We start from the raw sequence: 23,504 nt of genomic DNA on the forward strand, positions 1-23,504 counted from the left end.
GTTTAACATGTTCTGACAGATGCCCCCCTTAATTATTAGAGAAAGGCAACAGCAGTAAGGAGCAAAAGAGTTTTAGTTGTGAAATAGCCATACTTGATCATGTAAAACACTATAAAACATGTCATTCTGATATATAAATGTTTGAAAATTGGGAGAGAAATAACCAGGCATGGGAAAAAAGGAAACTCACTGCACCTTGGCCATTTTAGCAAGGTCGGCTCTAGAAGGAGACTCCACCAGTTCAACACCTGCGTTTTCCTCCTCTCATAGTCATCATATTATTTTCTAATTGATATTTTAGAATTAAAATTAAATAAAAATGTTACTAATTAATGGTTATAACTTAATCAAGCCAACCTTTACTTAAAGCATCCATGTTTGACATCTAAATCCAAAATATATTCAGACATGAAACAAATAGCATAGCAAGATGTAGTCAATGCCACTTAGCTAAGCCCACCAGGTATGTAGGATTGAGGACTAGGAGAGACACCTTGGGTTCAAGCCATAGAATTTTCCTCGAATACCAAGGTAGTGAAACTTTCAGAATCGAAATAACATAATGCTATCCAACCACTAAAGGAATCATATCAGAACACAAATAGCATACCAATATTTAGTAATTCCAAAAGATTTGATTTCTTCGAAACTGTTTTTTGAGATAAACTGCAATTAGTTGCCTATAGGTCCATTTCTTTTGACTCTTTTAACTCCATAAAGGCTTCTGAACTTGACAGAAAGTCCCCTTTACCCAAAGCATCAAACACAAGTGGATCTGTTAATATTATTGGAGATATCAACATTCATATTGCTCAAAATGAAATCCAAATTTCTTCCAAGCCTTGTGTCCAAGTATGCATCTATTACACATCCATAAGTTGCCAAATCGGGAACAATGGTTTGGTGTTTCATATGTTCAAGGCTGAGATGGAGATCCCAGAACATAGACATTCTTGAGAAGGCAATTCTCTGCATGGTTTTCATCTTGAAATTGGCAGCAAAAGATAATAGGAAGAGATTCCATAAGGGATTTGCCTAAATCTGTCCTCCCAAGACCCACGTCAGTTAAAAATTCACCCAACTTGTAGAACTTTCCATCCTTGATGTAGGCATATGACATTGCTCTGATTCCTTCTTCATCTATCAGATGTCTGGACCTTTTAAAGCGAGCATAAGCAGACTCCATCTCAGTTAAGGAACCAAAAATGCTATAATATCTAAGAAAAGCGTTTCCAGTGGCAGAATCTATGGCCAAGCTCCTTGAAACCATTTCCTTTAATTTTTTCTCCACTAAATCAAGTTGGCCATGCTTTCCAAAGCAAGTGATAGCCAGGTAACAAGTTAAACCTGTGCAGAATTACTTGATCCAAAATTTTCTGTACTCCGTAAAATTGCCCTATATTTCCGTAAGCATCCAAAAATTTTGAAACCAGAGGAATTGCAGGCATAAAAGATGATGTATTTAGCATTTCCGCCCATATTGCCTCAGCCTGGGTAAAAAGTCCATTATCTGCATAACAAAGCATGAGAGCAGAAAGGGTAGCAGTGTTGGGTATCAAACCTTGAGAATTTAACTCTAGAAAAAGCTGATGAGCAATGTGAGGCATCCTTTTTCTAACTAAGGTTCGAACCAATGAAGCACAATCTACCAAGTTTCTCTCCTAAGGATACGTCCTTCTCTCTCCCGTCACAAGATGATCTTCAAGATAAATCCCACAACCAAGTAAACCGAGCAAAGAGACAAAATCAATTAAATGGAAGTTAAAAGCGCAGTAACTCTTGACAATGAAGAGGACAAATTTCGACATTACCTTCCGGGAAAAAGGTTGGTTATTGTTGAAGTTCGGAGATAAAGGGTTTGATTTGAGAGGAAATAAAGAAGGCTGGAAGTGTTCTCTTAAATAGAGACCAAGTTTCTATTTTGGTCCTAAACTCATGTCTGAGAAAGGGAAAACAAAAATTGGTCAAAGAGTGGCTACTTCTTCCCACGTGTACTTATTTTTTGTTGCCGAAAAGGGGCTAATTAGGCCATCTATATCTTAATAAAAAAAGAGATCAATAATGAAAGAAGTGAAGTTTATCATATGAACATGGACAACAAATAATCGGATAACTAATATTTTAAGGTTTTTGAATTGAATTTTTAGAAATTTATAGTATATTTAAATTCATCTATTATCTAATAATTACTAAAACATTATTGTCGAAACTATTTTTTTGAAAAACGGGGGTCGACTTTAATTTTGAAAATGATAAACGAAAATTAGGAGTCGCCACCAATCTTTTTGTTTAGGTGTGATCGGATCACTTAGAAATTTGGTCATTTTAATAAAATATTTTGATTTACTAAAACAACGATTTTGGTCTACGAAATTTGAGAAAATGGGTTCGGGAGTCGGTTACGTATGAGGAAGGATTAGCACCCTCGTAACGCCCAAAATTGGTACCTAATTGATTAATTAATGTCTCGATGTCAAAAGTTGAAAAGATTTTAAAATAAATTTTAAAATATGATCCCTTTTTATGAATGTTTGGATAAGTCAAGGTGGATATTAAGATTCTCTTGTTCCGAAGAAATAAAATATTACATCTAGCACGTAGGACACGACATTTCGAACCTTCGATACCAAAATCATCTCATGATTTACAAAACTCATGCATTGAAGTTTTAAAAAGGATATTCGGTTGTTCGGTCAAACGATAAATCGAAACCCAGCACGTAGGGCACGATTTCTCGAAATTTCCAAACACGAAATATTGCATTGTTTCAAATTTTTACCATACCTTTTTATGAATGTTCGTTTTACAAAAATATTTGAATAAATCGAAGCGGATACTAAAAACCTTCTTATCTTGAAGTAATTAAACGTCACATCCAACACGTTAGGACACGACATTTTAAATTACTGAGAATAAGCTTGTCTTTTGATTTTCAAAACTCATGCATTTTAATTTCAAAAGGATATTCGATTATTTGGATCAAACGAAAAAAATCGAAACCCAGCACGTTAGGGCACGATCTCTCGAATTTCCCAAACACGGAATATTGCCTTTATTAGAGAATTTTCTTTTTATGAAATAATAGCAAATATGAAATTTTAAAACGATGTGTATTTATTTTATTTAGAACGGTAATTTGTGAATAAGATTATTATGTCAATAAATAATAAGAATGTGAATATACTAAAAATGGTTCACAATAATCACATAATTTGTCCTTCTTAACTATTTGATATGAATGACCAAATAAGAAAATAACTAACATAAGATAATGACACAAAAATAATAATAATAATGATAACAATGATGAAATCTAAATTAATAAACGATTAAAATAAATAAACACAAAGGCAAAATAAAAGAAAATAAGAAGCAATTGTAAAATATGATGAAGGAAATAATACATGGAACAAATTAAGATAGTCAACATGAAAATGACTTAAAACAACAATATATGTAGCAACTTAAAACCAATAAAATATAAAACAATTTAAATTAGAGCTATATGAAATCACTTGACATGAAATAATATAAATTTTAAAGAAATAACCTATGGAAGAAATTTAATATGAGTAATAGAAAATGGTTCAAGATAAATAATATATATACATTTTAAAATAAAGTATAAATCAATTTTAAATAAATAATTTATAAAGCAATTTAGAGTAAATAATATATAAAATAATTTAAAATAATAATAATAAACGAATTAAAATAAATAATACGGTAAAACAATTTAAAACAAATACCATATGAAAAAAACTTAAAATAAATAATAATAAAATTGTTCAAAATAAATATTATGAATGATTTATAATAAATAAAATAAATAAGTTTAATAATAAAGCACATATGAAAAGATCTAAAATAATAAAATAATCAAGTTTAATATAAATAATATATGAGATATTTTAAAAATAAAATAAATACGCTTAATACAAATAGTATCTGAGATATTTAAAAAATAAATAAAATATGTAATATCCCGAATTAGGGCCTAATCGGTATAGTGGTTTCGTGACCACAAATCCGAGATAGAAATAATTATTTTATGATTTTTTGAGGTCTATGATATGATTGCATGATTGTGTGAAAATTTCGTGAAGAAATTTTATGCATAAAGTGCTTAATTTGAAGTTAGGGACTAAATTGAATAAGTTGCAAAACTTGCATTCTAGAAGTTTCTAGTATGAAATTGCTTTGAAATATTAATTAGGAGGTCTTAAATAGAATTTGACCAATTTCAAAGTTTATGGACAAATATTGGACATGAATGGAATTTTTGGAAAGTATAGTAGTAAGGGCATTTTGGTCATTTAGGGGTAAAATGAATTAAAATACAAAATTAAAAGCCAATTTTGCTCATCTTCTTCACCATGGACGTGTATACCAAGGGAGACTACATGGCTAGGATTTCCAAGCTTCCAAGCGCAATTGTAAGTCCGTTCTAGCCTCGTTTTTAATGATTTTTACTTTTTTGGAGTCTCGGTAACTTGATTTAGCTTATGCTAGCAATAATTCAACCTAGGGTTCATATTTGGAAAAATAACCATAGGTGAAATCTGTGTATTTTGGTGCTTTATGATATAATATGAGGTTTTAAATGATGTTAGACAACTTGTGCTACTCGGTTTTAAGTGAAAACGAGCAAAATGGCTTAATCGGTAAAAATACCTAATAGTCATAAGTACATGTTAGAGTGAGAATTTGATGTTGCCATAGAAGGGAAAATGATCAGCATGTCATAAAACATAAGAAAATAGGATGAAGTTTAATTTCTAAACCTTGGGGCAAAAGTGCAAATATGCAAAAGTTTAGGGGTCAAAATGAAAGTTTTTAAAAATATGATTTTTGGACCCGTATGAATAGTGTGACTAATTATTAGGCTAAATGTGATATTATAGATGAAGGAAATCGAGATTCGGGCTTAAATCGGGAAAATACAAGGTTGTGGACTAAAATGGTAAATTGTTGTTTCTGGATCGAGGTAAGTTCGTATGATAATAATAATGCAATGTTATGTTTGAATTATATTTCTTACTATTATCACATATATTTTATGATTTAATATATTGGAAAAGTTGATGGAATGGTGTTTATGATGTGGAAATATGACATGAAAGAATGTTACATGAAATGCAAGAAAATGAAGATACATGACAAGTGATATATGAAATATGTGATATATGTTATGTAAATTCTTAAAAGCTGATTTGATATTTGAGTTGTGTCTTATTATACTATGAATGGACAATTGGTACTATGGATAGTGAGATCGACACTTCGAGTAAATTCGTACATAAATAATCTATCGATTCTTTTTATGTTATTATATTTTGATATCATATGAAATGTGGCTGCCTATCAAATGATTATTTGATGTAAATTATGAATTTAAATTGATTACGGACAATTTAGTAAAATGTTGAAAAGTGAGGAATTTCCCGATTGAACCTTCGGAATAAAAACGATACGAATGATCTATTGTGAGGTCGCATGTGTAGTACTAAGTGCAGGCTACTATGTGTACCCGAAAACTGTGATCACGTGTGTAGTACTAAGTGCAGGCTACTACGTGTATCAGATGGTTAGGTCACGTGTGTAGTACTAAGTGCAGGCTACTACGTGTACCGGATAATTGGTCACGTGTGTAGTACTAAGTGTAGGCTACTACATGTACCGGATAATTGGTCGCATGTGTAGTACTATGTGCAGGCTACCATGCGTACCAGATAGCTTTGGCTACAAGTATGAAAATATGTGCAGGCAATTGAGTATCAGTTATTATTCTGAAGAGTTCAACGGGAAAATCGATTAAGTAAAAATACAATTGAACATGATTATATGATGAATAAGTGTAGGTATATGTTTATGAAAAATTATGAGCAATGTGCTCGATAATTGGGTGAATTTCGATAAGACAAAATGGATTAAGTGGAATTATGTAAGACTGAATTTTAGTGGTAAAACAGTGTTGGACAGCAGCTGCTGCATGACTTTGAAAATTCACTAAAAATTGTGGAAGTTAAATAAAAATGCAAATGATATATGAAAATAAATCTTAATGAGTCTATTTTCACATGAAAGAAACATGGGAAGCAAAAGAATTCTATATTGTGTGATATTTGAATTCTTGTGAAACAGGGTCTGAATGAATTTGAGATTCCCTGTTCTGAATTTGGAAATTCACCATAAATTGTAAAAAAATTATTAAGAATCATATCTTACATGGACAGATTCCTTATTGAGTCTAATTTTAAGGGAAACAAACTTCATGGTCGTTGGAATTCTGTACAGGGAGAAATTTGGTTCGTAGTACACAGAGGTTAGAGTAGTCATACTCTGAAACAGGGGAGACTTTAACTAAGAAACTGTACTAATTGGACAAACCAAAAATCTTGGAAATTTTATGGGAGAAATATATATGAATCTAGTTTCAAGTAAAATTAACAAAACTAAATTTGGAGTTTTGTAGCTTCAGTTATGAATGATTTAGTAACTGTAACTCTAGAAAACAGCCTGTCCTGAATATGTGTAATTGTACAATTATAGTGTTTTATCTTGAAAAGCATGGTAGTAATTGCTTATTATTTTCATATGAACTTACTAAGCGTAAAGCTTACCCATCCTCTCCATTTCTTTAGTATTGGCAGGTCGGCTCGGGGTTGGAGATCGTCGGAGGCAAAATCACACTATCAAACTATCATTTTTGGGAAAATTAATTCAAATATTAGAAATATCAAGTGAGTGGCATGTATAGAAAGTTGGTTTGTGATATGTATTTTTATTATGATTTTGACCATACATATCAGTCTGCATTGAGTTATCGTTTAAAATCATGAGATGTGGTCCTTATCCATTATGGTTTATAAGTTTAATTAATCGTGCCATGTATTATGTTTTGATGTGATGATATAGTTAGCTTTGTTTGTTATGCATGTGTTCGAAAAGTTTTGAATTAAATGAAATTTTATGGCCCGGTTTTCGTCTATGTGTATTATTAAGTCTGGTAATGCCTCGTACTCTGTTCCGGCCTTGGATATAGGTAAGGGGTGTTACAAAATAAAAAATTTTAAAATATAAATAAACAATAAATTTGAGAAAAGGAGTTGAAATCAAACAAATTAGGGATTAAATCAAAATAGAAATGAAATTAAAGGTAAAAAACCATAATAAAACCAACAACTTAAATAAAAAATAAAGCAAGGGGCCAAAATCAAGTGCGCAAACACATATGGGGACTAAATAAGCAATTAAATCCCTTTTTTAGGCCCTTTTCAAAGCATCAGTGGGTAAGGGCCCGATTAAAAACTAAATAAAATTAAAAGGTAAAATTTATAAAAACAAAAAATAACAAAAATGACCTAATTGAAAAGCGCCATAAAAGTGTGGGGATCAGGGCTGTAAATAACTCACTTAACGAAAACGCGAGGATCCTCAGCCTGCGGGTCGGGTCAAAAACGGGCTGGCCAAAACGAGCCGTTTTGGCATCTGCGCAGTGGCCCAAAACGGCGCCGTTTTTTATAACTATAAAAGTTATTTTTTTGACAAAAATTTCATTTTTATTCTTTCATTTCAAAAAAACCAAAAAACAAAAAAGTTTTCTCTCAACTTCTCTCCCACTCTCCAGTATCTGGTCAAGGTCCGACCGATCGTCACCGTGGTGGCCGCTGATCACCGGCAACAGCGCCGCCGTACACGGTGGCCGAGGAACCCAAAAATGCAATTTCTACCATTTTTTTTAAAAAAAAGTTTTAAAATCACATGCAAAAGCCTAGAAAAGAAAAAAAAGAGAGAAAGATTCGGCCTTTCGCCCTTTGATCTCTCGTATTCCACTTTCAAAGCAACCCAAACCCTAAAGAGTTATCGTGGCTTTCACGAAGAGAGGAGAACTTCCGATGATGACTTGACACGGAGAAACAGCTGAGTTTTCTCTTTTTTTTATATTTTTACTTAAAGAAATAAAAATAAAAAAATAAAATAGATAACAGAGAACAAATCACCTTTTTTTTTGTGAACTTTTAGTTTTTTTTAGTTAATATCTCCCCCTTTTACATTTCGGATTTCATGGCTTTATAGTAGATTTACAAGTCCCTATTTTACTATTGTTTTTGCTATTGTTGCTTGCTGCCATTTCTCTGCTCTATTTCTGCTTTTGTGTTCTTTGCAGGTTTTTGGAAGCTATGGGACTGGGCTAGAGGGTGGTTGAAAGTTGTCAGACGTCACGTGGGTGAACAAAAGATGTGGAGGTTGCTGGTACGACGCACATGGGCAGCGGCACCTAGGGTTTTCTGAGTTGAAAATGTTGTGGGCTAAACGGGCTTTAGGGTTTTTTTATTATTGGGCCAAATAAATTTGGTTTTTTTTAATGGTTTGGGCTGTTGACATTTGTAATGTTTAGATGTTTAAGGTTTATTGGGCCCGGTCAAATTTGGGCATTTACAATTATCATCCAACTTCAAATCCAAATAAAATAACACTATCCATCGAATATCCAAATATGTTAAATATTAGAATTCAAGTTTGCACGGTTTTTCATTTCTATACCAAGATAGGTTTATGAACTCATTCAATTTGCATTTTTGTTTCAGGATGCAAATGTAAGAAGCCAAAATAACACTAAACGGTATTTTGCCAATACAGAAAAAAAATTGTTCGACATAAGGGGATAATCATTTTATGATATTGACTTAATTCTTCACAAATGTTATTAGCTTTTGCATCTTAAAAGAACTCATGCTTCCAAATTTCCATAAAGACTAATATAATCCTCAAAAACAACTTTCAATTGCCAAAACATAAACGGAATCACAGTTCATTCTTTCACAAAAGCGAATCAAGAATCAACTTTTTTGTGAATTCTATCAAATTTTGGCATCAGAGGCACTCATTTTTCCTATAAAAGTCACAAGAATCTCAGTAGTTTGTATAAAATGATACTGAAGTCATATCAACCACCACAAAATACAATGCACAAATATCAATCCAATTTCACCACAAAAGATATCGAATTAATCAAACTCCTGACCTGCAGGGGTGAAAGGGACAAGTAACCTTCAAAAGGCCCACACATCGGCAACCACAACGTCCGTTACCCAGACTAGGCAATTTGGGGTGCATTACCCGTGTCGACATGATCCAACACGAAATACTGCTGAGATCAGTTAAATAAAACATCGGACACGGGGCTGGGTGAGAATGAAAAGAGATGAAAAAAAGACTTATTGCAGAGACAAGATGGAGAAGAGGGACTATGGTAGGAGGAAGTTGATAAAAGAAATAGAAAAAAAACATTTCAAATAAACTACTTTGTAGTATAAATCAACATCTTCCATTCAATTACATCCAAATTGCTACCAAGTCATGCATTTAGATATTAGCCGAATGTTTCAATCAAAATCCATTATCATATCATACATATCATATACACATCATTATAGTTTTTTAACTATTTTAAAGAAAATCTATCCCAATCCTTATTGATGAGTGCAAGTACCTAGCAATATGAAAAAAACCGAATATGCATTATTCGATACATAAATTAATATACACCACCTTAATAGCAAATAAAATGCGAGACTGATTAAAAAATTCACAAATCTTCCACTTCAAATATGACCATATTCTTCCAATTAAAATTGAGGTTCATTGATCAAAATATCTATTGGTTTCAATTCTAGTAGAAAACACACAACAATGTCATACAAACTGCATTTGAGCCTTAAATACATATTTCCAATCAGTCCCTTCGTTAGTTCATTGAAACCAAAAATAAATTGTGAATTTGAATAAAAAATAAATAGAATAAATAGGAAAAGAGAAATGAAAAACATTTAGGAATGATTATGGTTTTTTCTGAAATGAAAAATGGAATTATTTGAAAATAAATATAGGTTTCCAACAATGGAAATGGAAATGGTCTATTTGCATTCTATATGGATTACTTAAAAATGAACAAAAGAATGAGTTTATGTTTTAAGCTGTTTTGAAGCCTGGAAATAAAAATAAATCATTCGGTCATAGTGAACATATTGAGTTATAAAATATTAAACATATTTTCTCGAAATTTTACCAGGGTAAAATCATCAAAATTTTATTAGGGGTAAAATAGGAATGAGAAAATTATTTAATATAGAATATTAAAGTTTATTTTGGAAAATAGAAAAATAGAATCAGGTTGAATCACATTACAAAGTACTAAGTCAAAAGGCTCCGTAAGTATTCGTAATTGGACCCGATGTGAGAGAGGCTCGAATCCCCATCATAATATATATAAAGGAAAGCATACTCTATTAGCCCCTCTCCCTTCTTAGTTGGACTAGGAAATTATTTTTCTATTTGAAATAAAACTATAATACAATTCAACAATAGTTATACATTCTCTTCTTATAAATGATGGTACCGGTAGATCTATTTACACAACTTTGAGAGATTGTTACTCTGTTGAAAAGTAGAGAGAATTTATTCTCAACTATCAAATATATTTTTCCAGAATAATAAATTTATCGGTTTCTATTAAAGAAGAGAGAATTTTCGTTCACTCTAAAAGAAAAAAAACTTTTCCTAGTTCTGAGTTTTGATTCAATTTGTTCAAACCCACACTCGAAGTAGTTTGTGGTACAAGAATAAAGGAGAAGATTGTTTGGTTGAAAGTTGGAAAACATCAAAGATCCGCTTATCCGAAAACACAAGTACGATTTCGGTCTAAGGTTTATAGCTGTAAATATCACAAACAGTGTCGGTTTTTAAAATTCTAATTTTTCGTTATGTAAGAAAATCATTTTCAAACTGAATATTTTCCAACAATTAGTATCAAGAGCCAGGTTGTGTTATGTTTATGGTATAAACTGAGATTGAATCTCTCTTTTCATTTTGTTTGATTAATATTTGATAAGATGTGACATTCTTATAATTATTTGCATGTTTAGGGGAATGTATGTGAATGAATGTGATATTATACATTTATTATATAATTATTATTTTTGCCAATGTTGTGGTTCTTAGGAAACAAACCATGGGCTATCATCTCCACATGGGGTTATTTTTATATATAGAATTCTTGTGAGCTGGAAAAGGATATAGGACATAAATGTAATTTTTTTTTCAAAAAGGAGTCCATAATAAGGAGAAGATGAAGCGATGGCGGTCAAAGACCCAAGGAATACCTTGTGGTGAAAAACTGTGTAATCTTGTTTTTCATTTATCTTCTAGAAAATAGAACCATGAAAACCTTGAATTACAAATTTTTTTTATCACCCATCTCTTTTTATATCGACTTAGTAATTATTAATAATATAATTATGATAAATTAATGTATGAGGTGATCCACAATTGATCACCTAAAGATAATAAGTGTTGTAACTAGAAGGTGCATGTCTAGGATTGGATTCAACAGGGAAAGGCTTGGTTTTTAAGCGGTGGAATACGACTCACCTCCCTTTCTTGGGATCCTACCTCGTGCACAATTCACATTCACTTATTTGATTTTTCCCTTAAAAGAAAAACTGTAGGGGAATCAAAATTGTTGATTTTTATGAATAAATGAATGTGAACAGTAATATCCCTAAACCGGGTATAGTAGTTTCGGGTATATATTTGGGCTTAGAGATAAAAACTTATCATTGCGGATTGGGAATGGGACAAGTGTGGTAGTTGAAGTAGTGGGAGATGCACATCTTTATTTTGATAATTTTAGAAAGATCATTTTAAAAGCCATTTTCTATATATCAAGTGTCAAAAGAAACTTAGTTTTTGTTGCATTTTTATATAAAGATGGCTTGATCTTGACTTTTAATAATGGAATTGCAACATAATTTCTTAACGTATTGCATGATAATATCTACCACAGGGGTCGGTCCAACTATCATATGATCATAAAAAAAATTCTGTTTACTTTTAGGAAGTCTCCTTAGTGAAATCTGCATGACAACATCTACCTTGGGGTAGGTTCATTTCATGCCATCATAAGAGACCCTTGATGGAGGCCATAGGTCTTGTTTAAGGGCCTTCTCCCATTCAGTATTTTAAAAACATACAAAGTTTTTAATTTCCGATATCAATCATTAATAATCAATATATGCATGACAAGTACATGTGGCATTCTTCCCTAAACTATATTCATGTGACACCCTAAACCTGACCAGGACAAACTTGTAATCATTTAACATCCTATAATAATGTGGCTTGATATGGTTAACCATTCCATAGTAAAAACATATTGGTTTGCCTTATATCTTATTGCATTTATGTTGCTGTAAAGTATTGTTCTTTGATATGTTGCAACATGTGATTGAATAGCTGTAGTTTTTCTCTATTTTTGATCACCCATAAACTTTTAGCAATATGACCAGCCTTTCCTGTAACACTCCGTACCCGTATTCAATGCCGAAACAGGGTTCGAGGCGTTACCGGGCTCAAAACAAGAAATCATACTATTCCGGGTCATGAAAATCCATCCAAATTAAAACCATTCAAAAAAAATCATATTGTCTATATTGCGGACCTACAAGGCCCAAAACATGTGTTCGGAGTGGTTTAGGACTAAACCGAGAACTTTGAAAACGTTTGGGGAAACTTAGAAAATTTTCATCATAAAACAAATCCACATGCCCGTGTGGGTGAAGGGACACGCCCGTGCTTCAGGCCGTGTTCATCTAAGGGTGCATTCTATTTATGACGTCATCATAAAAATGAGGAAACACGGCCAAATCACACGCCCTTGTGCTTAGGTCGTGTCCTCCACACGGCTGAAACACATGCCCACGTCTCTACTCGTGTGCTAAATTCTGGACTTTCTGTTGGTTTGTTTTTTTTTCAAAATCAGGGTGTAGGGGACACACAACAGGAACACATGCCCGTGGGGCAGACCGTGTGTCACACACTGCCTAGACACATGCCCGTGTGTCTATCCGTGTGGACAAATACAAGGCTATTTCCCAAACCATTTTGCCGCCCTCACTTGCATATATTCACACTACATCATATGGCACAATCTTAAGCATATAAATGCATTTAAAAACGGCTGCAATCAAGCAATAACGTATCAATTTCATACCATCATCTATCATGCATTATAACATTAGGCCTTGCCAAATCATTTCATGCTAAATTCACACTCAAAGGGCATTAACATATGAATAAAATCATAACCATCATATATCAAGCAAATATAAACCAGATCATAAAACATTGACATATGCACATACATAATTATATGGGCTTACAACCATTTAGCCAATATAAGCCAATTTGCATGGCTACAAATTACATCCAACCTTTAACCATCACAAGCTAATGTATTTAACAAAATCATAATGACTCATACACCAAATGACTAAGTCCTTATACATGCAATAAACTCAAAGGGGTTTACATTCACTTATACCCAACATAATAGCTTGATAGTGTGATAGCATCTCCGGCGATCTCCACTTGAGCTAGCATAAAACCCTATAAGATATGTGAAAGGAAGGGGAGTAAGCTACAAAACTTAGTAAGTTCATATGCAAATAATAAGCACCAATGACAATACATTTTTCATACAACTAACATAACATAACACAATATAAACGTCATTAAATCTTCTTAGACATAACTTACTCAATCATGATGCTTACCCCCTTCAATTTATAAGCATAATTTAATGCATCTTAATATTTGCCAAACATTCATAATCTCTCCAATATAAAATACTATTATAATCATTAACAAATCATTTCAAGCCTTCTAGTAACATGTACATCAATTATGTGTATTCATATTTTCAAGCCCAGAGCTTACCATCTTTCAATGATTTAAACTCTTAACTGAATTTACCATGAATTTACACATCATAAACATAAACACTTAATCACAAGATTTCATAAATATTTTAAGTAGACATTAATATTAATCTTTCCTTCATTTCATTGTCATTAAGTCACAATCAAGGAAATAAAACATTTCATATCTCAATTCCATTTGGCCTAAAGGCCCTTTTTCATAAGTATCAATCAACTTTACCATGTATTAAATCATCATACACATAAACCAATACTCACATGGTTAACTTAAAGTCACCTTCATAGTGATCATGAATTCATAATATCATGAAGCCAATGCTTATAAACTTTACGTACATACCTATACCAACTTGTATCATAATAATTTACTTTGTCAACTTTGGTAAAATCTTTGAATTTCTCGTTGAACCACTTGGAATACTAAAGGATACTCGGGAATTCTCATACACATAGTAAGATGCCAATGCCATATCCCAGATATGGTCTTACATGGGATCACATATATCAATGCCAATGCCATGTCCCAGACATGGTCTTACATGGGATCACATATACCGATGCCAATGCCATGTCCCAGACATGGTCTTACATGGGATCACACATAGCCTTAATGTCATGACATTTGTATCCTATCTATTCCTAAGGTTCAACCGGGACTTCTTTGTTATCTTGGCATTATCGAACTTACTCATAATATCAATCATATAAATCATATAATATTAAATCAATTTAAAACATAAATATAGCATTGCATTATTTGCATTATTCACATACAAACTTACTTCAAATGCGGCAATGTCAAAAAGGACCTATTTGTCCAATATTTGTTTTTCCCTCAATATAGACTCGAACTTCATTTTTCTTGATCTAAAAAACCACATTTAACTTATTTAATCATTTTACTAATCAATCCAGCCCAAAAATCACATTTTGCAAAAAATTACATTTTTACCCCTAAACTTTGTCATATTTACACTTTTTACCCTAAGCTTGTAAAATGATTTTCATTGAATTTATATATACTTTAAGCCTAGCCGAACCATTTTCATAAGTATAATAGCCTACAATTTCCATTAAAACACACTTTTATGACATATTTTATAACTTTTACAAATTAGTCCTTTTAGGCATTTTCATCGAAAATCACTTAGCAAAAAATCGTTTCTCTAGCCATAAACATGCATTTTCTACCATTAATCATCAAACTACACACATGTTCATCATGGGTCAAAACCCTAGACTTTAACCATAACTCAAATTGTAACACCCCAAACTCAGCCTAGTCGTTATAGTCGAATCTAGCGATGTTATATGAGTGTATATTTGAAACGCTTGGACCCTAAGACTGTTCCATTTATTATCTTTTTATTAATTTAGGAAAAGCGAGGACTAACTGATTTAAGTTTAAACATTTCTTTTACACAAAATCATTTTAATAAAAATTCGTCTTTGGAAAACCGTTCGTATTTAAGACTAAAATCCTATAAACAATTTAAAAACCCATATAAAGTCCAACAATCCATAAAGTCCCCATATTACATCAAAATAACCCAAAAAATAATTAAGAATTAAATACCGATTTAAAACAGTCTAAATATGTGTGACCACCATCGAGTCCTCCGCTGCACCGAACCGTCAAGTCTGGGGATTACCTATATGGGTTAGACAGAAAAAGGGTGAGTTTTCGCAACTCAGTGTGTAATCTCCACAGAAATTATACACATAGCATATATTTGAAAATAGTCATGTATTTGTACATAGTTCGGGTTTGAGCCCTTTACAGAATCGGTGTGGACCTTAGCCCACTTAGATATAGAACAAAATAACAGAGTCCTACCTACTAACCTTTACACACTGGCTCTGTCCAACCCTACACACCATGTGGGGATAAGTCGACCCACCCATCCCTACACACCATGCTGTACTAGAATGCTACACATAATCAGATAATTACAGCTGTGCGACCAGATATCAGGCTTAGGAGCCTTTTAGAACACTTCCTCCAGATACAGCAACCCAACCCCGATGCAATGTAGCATACAATACATGACATACAAATATGCAATAACAGATCATACATACAAATCAGTCTACCTGCTAAGAGTAACACGCAAAAGCACATATATCACAAAATCAAATTGGGTAATCAGGGGTCAAGTAACTCTTACTGACCCTACAATAGGTACCAGTCGACTTGGGTGACCCGAGCAACCTTTCAGAGTTTTTTCAAAAAATTGGGCTCACACGCCTATGTGGCCTGCCTGTGTGGGCCCACACTCTGGTGTGACCCACACAGCCCAAATTGGCCTTGGCCGTATGGATCACACAACCTGGCCCAGAATTCTACACGCTCGTGTGGGCCCACACGGACCAATTGGTCAAGCCCGTGTCTCCCACACAACCTCGCTTGTCCTCTAACGGCCGTGTCATGCACCCGTGTCACGCGCGTACGGCCTGGTTCGTCGATCACACGCCCATGTGCTGCCACACGGCCTACCACACGGGCGACCACACTCCCGTATGGCGTCGATAGTTTTATTTTTTTGCTTCTGTTGATTCTCGTTTTTTGTGTTTTTAGGTACACACCTGGTTCATTTTCGCTCTCAAAATGCAATCTCGTAATCCAGACCCTATGATTGACATTGCCAAGGTCCAACTTTAGTAGCACGAGCGAACATTAAACTGAAATATTTCATAATCGAACCGTTAAAATATTAAAACGTACTCTAAACACTTATCGACAACGAAAAAAATCCCTAACACTCAAACCGTTCGTGAAGCACCCGCTGGTTCTTGATTTTCGCCTAAACCAAAAGAGCCAAAACAATCATTTGCTGAGAACCAACTACGAAACGAAAGGAAGTGGCAACACGAAAACTTATCGAAACGATCGAGTTCAATCATCAGACACGATGAAGGAACGAAAGAAAACAAAAGAAAAGAAGAAAAAATAATGAAAAATTCGACAGCACAGCAGAGAGAATTTTGTAGAAACTGAAATTTTGAAAAAGATTAAAATTAAAACTGATAGTTTCCCAAATTCCTTAATTATCTCCCCACTAACCCAAAACATAGAATTCCAACTGCACTGAAACACCAACGCAGAGCTAAACAAAAATAAAACTCCCTTGCTCGTGAAGGGATTCGAACACAGAACCCTTAACAAACCAACACTCCACTTAACCACTAGCATGCCCATTCTGAAATAAAATTACACATAACTTAATATAAGCCTTTTGTGCTAGCAGTTAAGACTTAATTCACGAAAAAGCCAAAATTTGCCAAAGACAAGGCTTGAACTTGGGGCGTTAGAACTCTAGCCCCTAAAAGAAAATTTCGGCCTCAAAATTTACCTGATCAGAACAGATGAGGATATTGTTGACATATCGCATCCTCAGGCTCCCACGTCACCTCCTCAATGCTATGATTCCGCCACAGCACCTTCACTAAGGGGATAGACTTCCTTCGCAGAACCTTAACATCACGATCTAAAATCTGAACCGGCTCTTCCTTAAATGTTAAATCTGACTTAACCTTGATCTCCTCAACTGGAATGATGTGCGTGGGATCAGAGCGATAGCGCCTCAGCATAGAGACGTGGAACACGTCATGAATCCAATCTAACTCTGGAGGTAGCTCTAATTGATAGGCGACTGGCCCTACTCATTTCAGAATCAGGTATGATCCGATAAATCTAGGGCTTAACTTACCCTTACGACCAAACCTCAGAAACTTCTTCCATGGCGAGACCTTGAGAAAAATGAAGTCTCTCACAAAATACTCTACCTCTCAACACTTCAGATCTGCATAGGACTTCTACCTATCAGAAGCCACTTTCAATCGATCTCGAATCAAACGGACCTTGTCCTCAGTCTCAGAAACCAACTTTGGACCTAGAATACGTCGCTTGCCCAACTCAGTCTAGCACAAGGGAGTGTGACACTTACGACCGTACAAGGCCTCGTAAGGTGCCATCTGAATGCTAGACTGGTAGCTGTTATTGTAGGCAAACTCTACCAAAGGCAAGTACTCCTCCCAACTGCCTCGAAAATCGATACCACATCTCCTTAACATGTCCTCCAATATCTGAATCACCCTCTCCGATTGACCATCTGTTTGAGGATGGAAAGTAGTAATGAAGTCTAACCTCGAACTTAGAGCCTCATGCAGCTTCTTTCAGAACCAAGACGTGAAATGAGGATCCTTACTGAAAATGATCGAGACAGGTACCCCATGGAGCCTCACCATTTCAGAGATGTAGAGTTTAGCCAATTTCTGTAGAGAGAAGTTAGTCCTAACTGGGATGAAGTGAGCAGCTTTGGTCAATCGATCCACGATGACCTAGGTAGAATCCTTCTTAGTGGGTGTTAGAGGCAACCCACTAACGAAGTCCATCGTTACTTGCTCACATTTTCATAACGGTATCTTAACCGGCTTAGCAAACCTGAAGGTAATTGATGCTTAGCCTTAACTTGCTGACAAGTCAAGTAGTGAGCAACAAAGTCAATAACCTCACGCTTCAACCCTGGCCACCAGTATAATTCCCGCAGATTTCAGTACATCTTGTTCCGGCCTGAATGCATAGCATAAGGGCTACTATGCGCTTCCCTCAGAATCGACTATCTCAAATCCCCATCATTTGGTACACAAATCCGACCGCAGAAACACAATACCCCATCCTTATTAATCCCAAAATCTGTAGTAACACCACTTTTAGCCTGACAGAAACGCAACTCAAGAGACTTATCCCCTATTTGTTTATCTCTGATCTGATCAATCCATGTCGGTCTAACTTGAAGCTCTACCAATAGACTCTCATCGTCGAAGAGATTAAGTCGAGCGAACATTGCTTTGAGATCAGTCATAACCCTACGGCTTAACACATCGGCCACCACATTGGCCTTACCAGGATGATACTCGATAGTGTAGTCATAATCCTTAAGCAGTTCAACCCATCTACGCTACCTAAGGTTTAACTCCTTTTGAGTGAGGAGATATTTGAGGCTTTGTGATCAGTGTAGATAGTACACTTCTCCCCGTACAGATTTTCAAAGCGAAGACTACCGCTGCCAACTCTAAATCGTGCGTTGAATAATTAGCCTCATGAGTCTTGAGCTGTCGAGACGCATAAGTAACTACCTTTCCATCTTGCATCAGAACACAACCCAGACCCACATGCGACGCATCACAATATACCACGAAGTCTCTACCAGGCTCAGGCTATATCAGAATAGGAGCCTATATCAGAACAATTTTGAGCTTATCAAAGCTCTCATACTGTACATCAATCCAAATGAAAGGAATTCCCTTACGCAGAAGCTTAGTCAACGGAGCTGCGATTAAGGAGAACCCTTCTACGAAATGTCGATAATATCCTGCCAGCTCCAGAAAGCTATGGATTTTAGACACATTCTTTAGCTATTTCCAACTCAACATAGCCTCAATCTTACGAGGATTGACTCGTATCCCCTCAGCAGAAACAACATGACCTAGAAATGTCACTTCCTGAAGCCAGAACCTACACTTGCTGAACTTCGCATACAACTATTTCTCAAGAAGAACCTATAAAACCACTCGGATATGCTCATCGTGCTAATCCTCTTTCTTAAAATACACCAAAATATTATCGATGAACACCACTACAAACTGATCCAAGTAGGCCTGAAATACTCGGTTCATTAAATCCATAAATGCCACTGGTGCATTAGTCAAATCAAAGGGCATAACTAAGAACTTGTAATATCCATACCGAGTCCTAAATGCTGTCTTATTCACATCAGCCTCCTTAACTCTCAACTGATGATAGCCTAAACGCAGATCGAACTTAGAAAACACAGAGGCCCCTCTGAACTGATCGAATAAGTCATCTATCCTCAGAAGTGGGTACTTATTCTTGATCTTTAACATGTTCAACTGACAGTAGTTGATACACATCCTCATTGTCCCATCTTTCTTTTTCACGAAAAGAACAGGTGCTCCCCACGGAGACACACTGGGACCAATGAACCCACGATCCAACAACTCCTGAATCTGAGCCTTAAGTTCTGTCAGCTCTTTCAGTGCCATTCGGTAAGGTGTGATAGACACTAGAGCTGTACCAGAAATTAACTCAATCCTAAACTCTACCTCACGGCTCGAAGGTAATCCCCGTAGCTCCTCAGGAAACACATCTGGAAAATCTCTCACTGTTCTAATGTCTTTAACCTAAGAATCCCCACAATCTCTAACACGGTGCTCAATTGAACACATCTTAGACATGCCCCAGTAGTCCTCCAACATTCACCCGGATGGCGTCTACCACAGTGCCCATGCAACGCCACCCCAATAGGTGCAACAGGAGGCCCAACTTTCACTGGCCCATCAGATCTGGCCTTTTTCTTAGGCCTCATCCCAGAATTCGAAGGCTCCAATTCCCTCTTATTCTTTCCTTTCTCTTGATTTTTGCACTCGTCGCGCTTAACCTCCTTGGTGATCTTTACCTTCCCAACTAGAACAGAGAAATACGCTCCCTCTGCGGAGCTATCAGAACTCGCAAACTATCCCTGAAACCATCCTCAAGCTAGACATAATGCTCATACTTAGTCGCCACCATGCCTCGCACATAACGGCTCAACCTCAAGAACTTGGCCTCATACTCAGCCATTGAATGGTCTCCCTCGGTGAGATTAAAAAACTCATGCCTTCTGGTATCAATGTAGCTAGCCCCCACATACATACCTTGGAACATTGTCTTAAAATAATCCCAGGTCAATCGGTCGGGCTGAGTGCCTTTTTTAACCGTGAGCCACCACTGGTATGCCTCATCACGTAATAAAGAAACAACCCCCTTAAACTTCTACTCAGCAGTAAAATCTAGGTCATCCATAATTCTCTCTGTGGCCTCCATCCTTTACTCGACCATGTTAGGGGCGACTCTAGCGACACCCCTGAAAAACTCAACCTCATTGGACCAGAGTCATTTCGTAACAGACCCACGGCCTCTAGATCCAATGTTGGGCTCTCCAAAACCCATAACATAGCTTAAGATAGTGCGTCTCCCCAGCCGTACGATCATGAGTCCCAGATCACATCTCTGTCGTAAGTGATATCGGCGTCTCGCTAGTATCCAAATTCAGAATAGTATCAGATGCCAAGGACTCAACTCGAGCCCCCTACGTGTAGCACCTCTTACCTGTATCCGATGCCGGGACAAGGTTCGAGGTGTTACCAGACTTAAACATACACAATTTCAAAAAACCTAGCCATAAAATTTTATTTTAAATTAAAAACATTCAATCACATACATGTCCCTTACACGAGCTACCGAGGCTCTAAACATGCATTAAAAGTGGTTTGGGACTAAATCAAAAACTTTGGAAAGTTTTGGAAAGACTTTGAAAAATTCTCATGAAACAGGGTCACACGCCCGTGTCATTAGGCAGTGTAACTCTCTGTTTATGATGTCATCAAAACAAATTGAACCACACGGCCATGCCACATGCCCGTGTGCCAGGTCGTGCTCTCCACATGGCTAAGACACATGGCCGTGTCTCTACCCGTGTGGCTAGCACATAGGCTATTTTCCAAGCCTTTTTTTTTGCCTTAATCTTTCACAAACTTAGCCACTTTAAGGACACATATCATAGCATCATTTTAATGATTTAGCATGCCTCACTAAGGTATGTTTTTAACAATAAACCATAACATATTACCCAATAATTAATCTCTACTTTTCAACAAATGTCCATGTTCAATCATTATCAACTTAATGCCAATTTACGTGTTTATTCCATAGCCATGACAACCCCGAATGATCTTAAGGCATTCTCATACACATATGTTATACTATTGATTCATAGTAAACAATTATAATCACATCGTAAGGCATTAACAAATAGTAAGGATAATTAGGCTTATAAGCCAAAACATTATAAGCCACATCCCATGGCTATATACAATGAATCAACATAAGCCAATACATTTGACTACTCATGATAACATCTAACATAAAAACTAAGTCTTTATACATGCCACTCACTTGTAAAAGCTTAACATATATATATAAGTCGACACTTCCAAAATGATGACTTGATAGTGTGAAGCTACCTCCGAAGATTTCCAAACCTGAGTCGACCTGGCAACACTAAAGAAATGGAGAGGAGGGAGTAAGCTTAAAGCTTAGTAAGTGCATATGAAAATAATAAGCAATTTATCAATATGTTTCTACCAATTCCTCAACATGGTTTCAAAGAATTACAATCATAATTCCACTATTTGCTCATATTCCAGTCAAGTTGTCTACTCAAGTCATAAATGCTAAATTATTTATAACTAGAGCTACGGAACTCTAAATTAAGATCCGCAAATTTTTCCTAATAATAGACTCACATATCTTCTTACCATAAAATTTTCAGAATTTTTGGTCAAGCCAATAAGTACAGTTTATTCTTCAAAGTTACCCATGTTCTGCTATTTGACAACTTCAACCTTTCCTTACTAAAATTAATTTATCTCTTAGTACGGGATTTGGATGATGTTCCCGTCTATTTCTCTTAAAAATAGATTCATTAAGAACTTAGTCATATCTATTCTAACCCATAATTATTCTTGTACAAATTTTAGTGATTTTCCAAAGTTAAGACAGGGGAGCCCAAAATCACTCTGACCTTATTTCACAAAAATTCCAATATCTCATAATATGAAACTCTTTTGCTTACACTGTTTACTTATAAGAAAATAGACTCAATAAACTTTAACTTTATATTTTATTCAGCTTCTCATTCGATTTCCACCATTTTTGGTGGATTTTCAAAGTCGGACGACTGCTGCTATCCAAAACCATTTTAGTGCAATATAATGATCACTATCATAAGATCATTTTCAAGTAATCATGAACTTATCATTTCATGGATCCCATACTCGATTACACAATAGAGCTTAATATAAATAACATTAATTGTCATGGCATACTTAATCATACAAGTTAGTCACATAACAATACATGATAATAATGGTCTTAGATGATCTCATCATTACAAGCATTCCAATTCCATTTCTCATATTAATATCGTCGAATTTCCTCAAATTCATGATGGATATTCCATAGTACACTTATAGCGTACTAACTCAATTATCGTTAATTCATATTGGTGACCTTTTCAACAAGTGCACTTCCACAAACCTCAATCTTTATGGAGGGATTAGGCTAAATCCCCAATAGAATAAACTAATACAGCAATTTCAAGATTACCAGTCCAGGCTAAATCCCCTGCAACGACAATTACTCTATTGAGCTCGGATCTGAACTACCAGTCTAGATCGTAGTTTGGATTACCTGTCCTGGCTAAATCTGTAACACCCCTATAACCTGTATTCGTCGCCGGAGTGGGTTATGAAGAGTTACCAATCCAAAACACTACATTGTACCTTCACATTTACATAAGTTCATTAGCAATTATATGCATAGCCAAATACAATCAAAGATCGAAATTCAGACTTATACTGATATTCAAAAGTTGCCATATTCACATGGCTTATATACAACAACATCTCAAAATATCATTCACTTAAGTCTATTCTATACATGCCATACTAGCTCCAAAATATAGTAGTACCAAAATGATAGATAGTGTGACGAGTTGCTGACGATCCCCCCCGAGCAGGTGACTGGAGTCAACAATCTATAAAACAGAGAAACGTAACAAATGGAGTAAGCTTTTATAAGCTTAGTAAGTTTTAAGCAAT

The 23,504-nt window shown here is 35.2% G+C and overlaps 1 pseudogene; it reads right to left on the minus strand.

Moving 5' to 3' along the window:
* Positions 1 to 616: 616 nt before the first annotated feature.
* Positions 617 to 20,508, minus strand: LOC121207968 (pentatricopeptide repeat-containing protein At3g42630-like; annotated as a pseudogene).
* Between the last annotated feature and the right edge of the window lie 2,996 nt (positions 20,509 to 23,504).

The sequence above is a fragment of the Gossypium hirsutum genome, chromosome A10, assembly GCF_007990345.1.
Source record: "Gossypium hirsutum isolate 1008001.06 chromosome A10, Gossypium_hirsutum_v2.1, whole genome shotgun sequence".
NCBI classification, from domain to species: domain Eukaryota; kingdom Viridiplantae; phylum Streptophyta; class Magnoliopsida; order Malvales; family Malvaceae; genus Gossypium; species Gossypium hirsutum.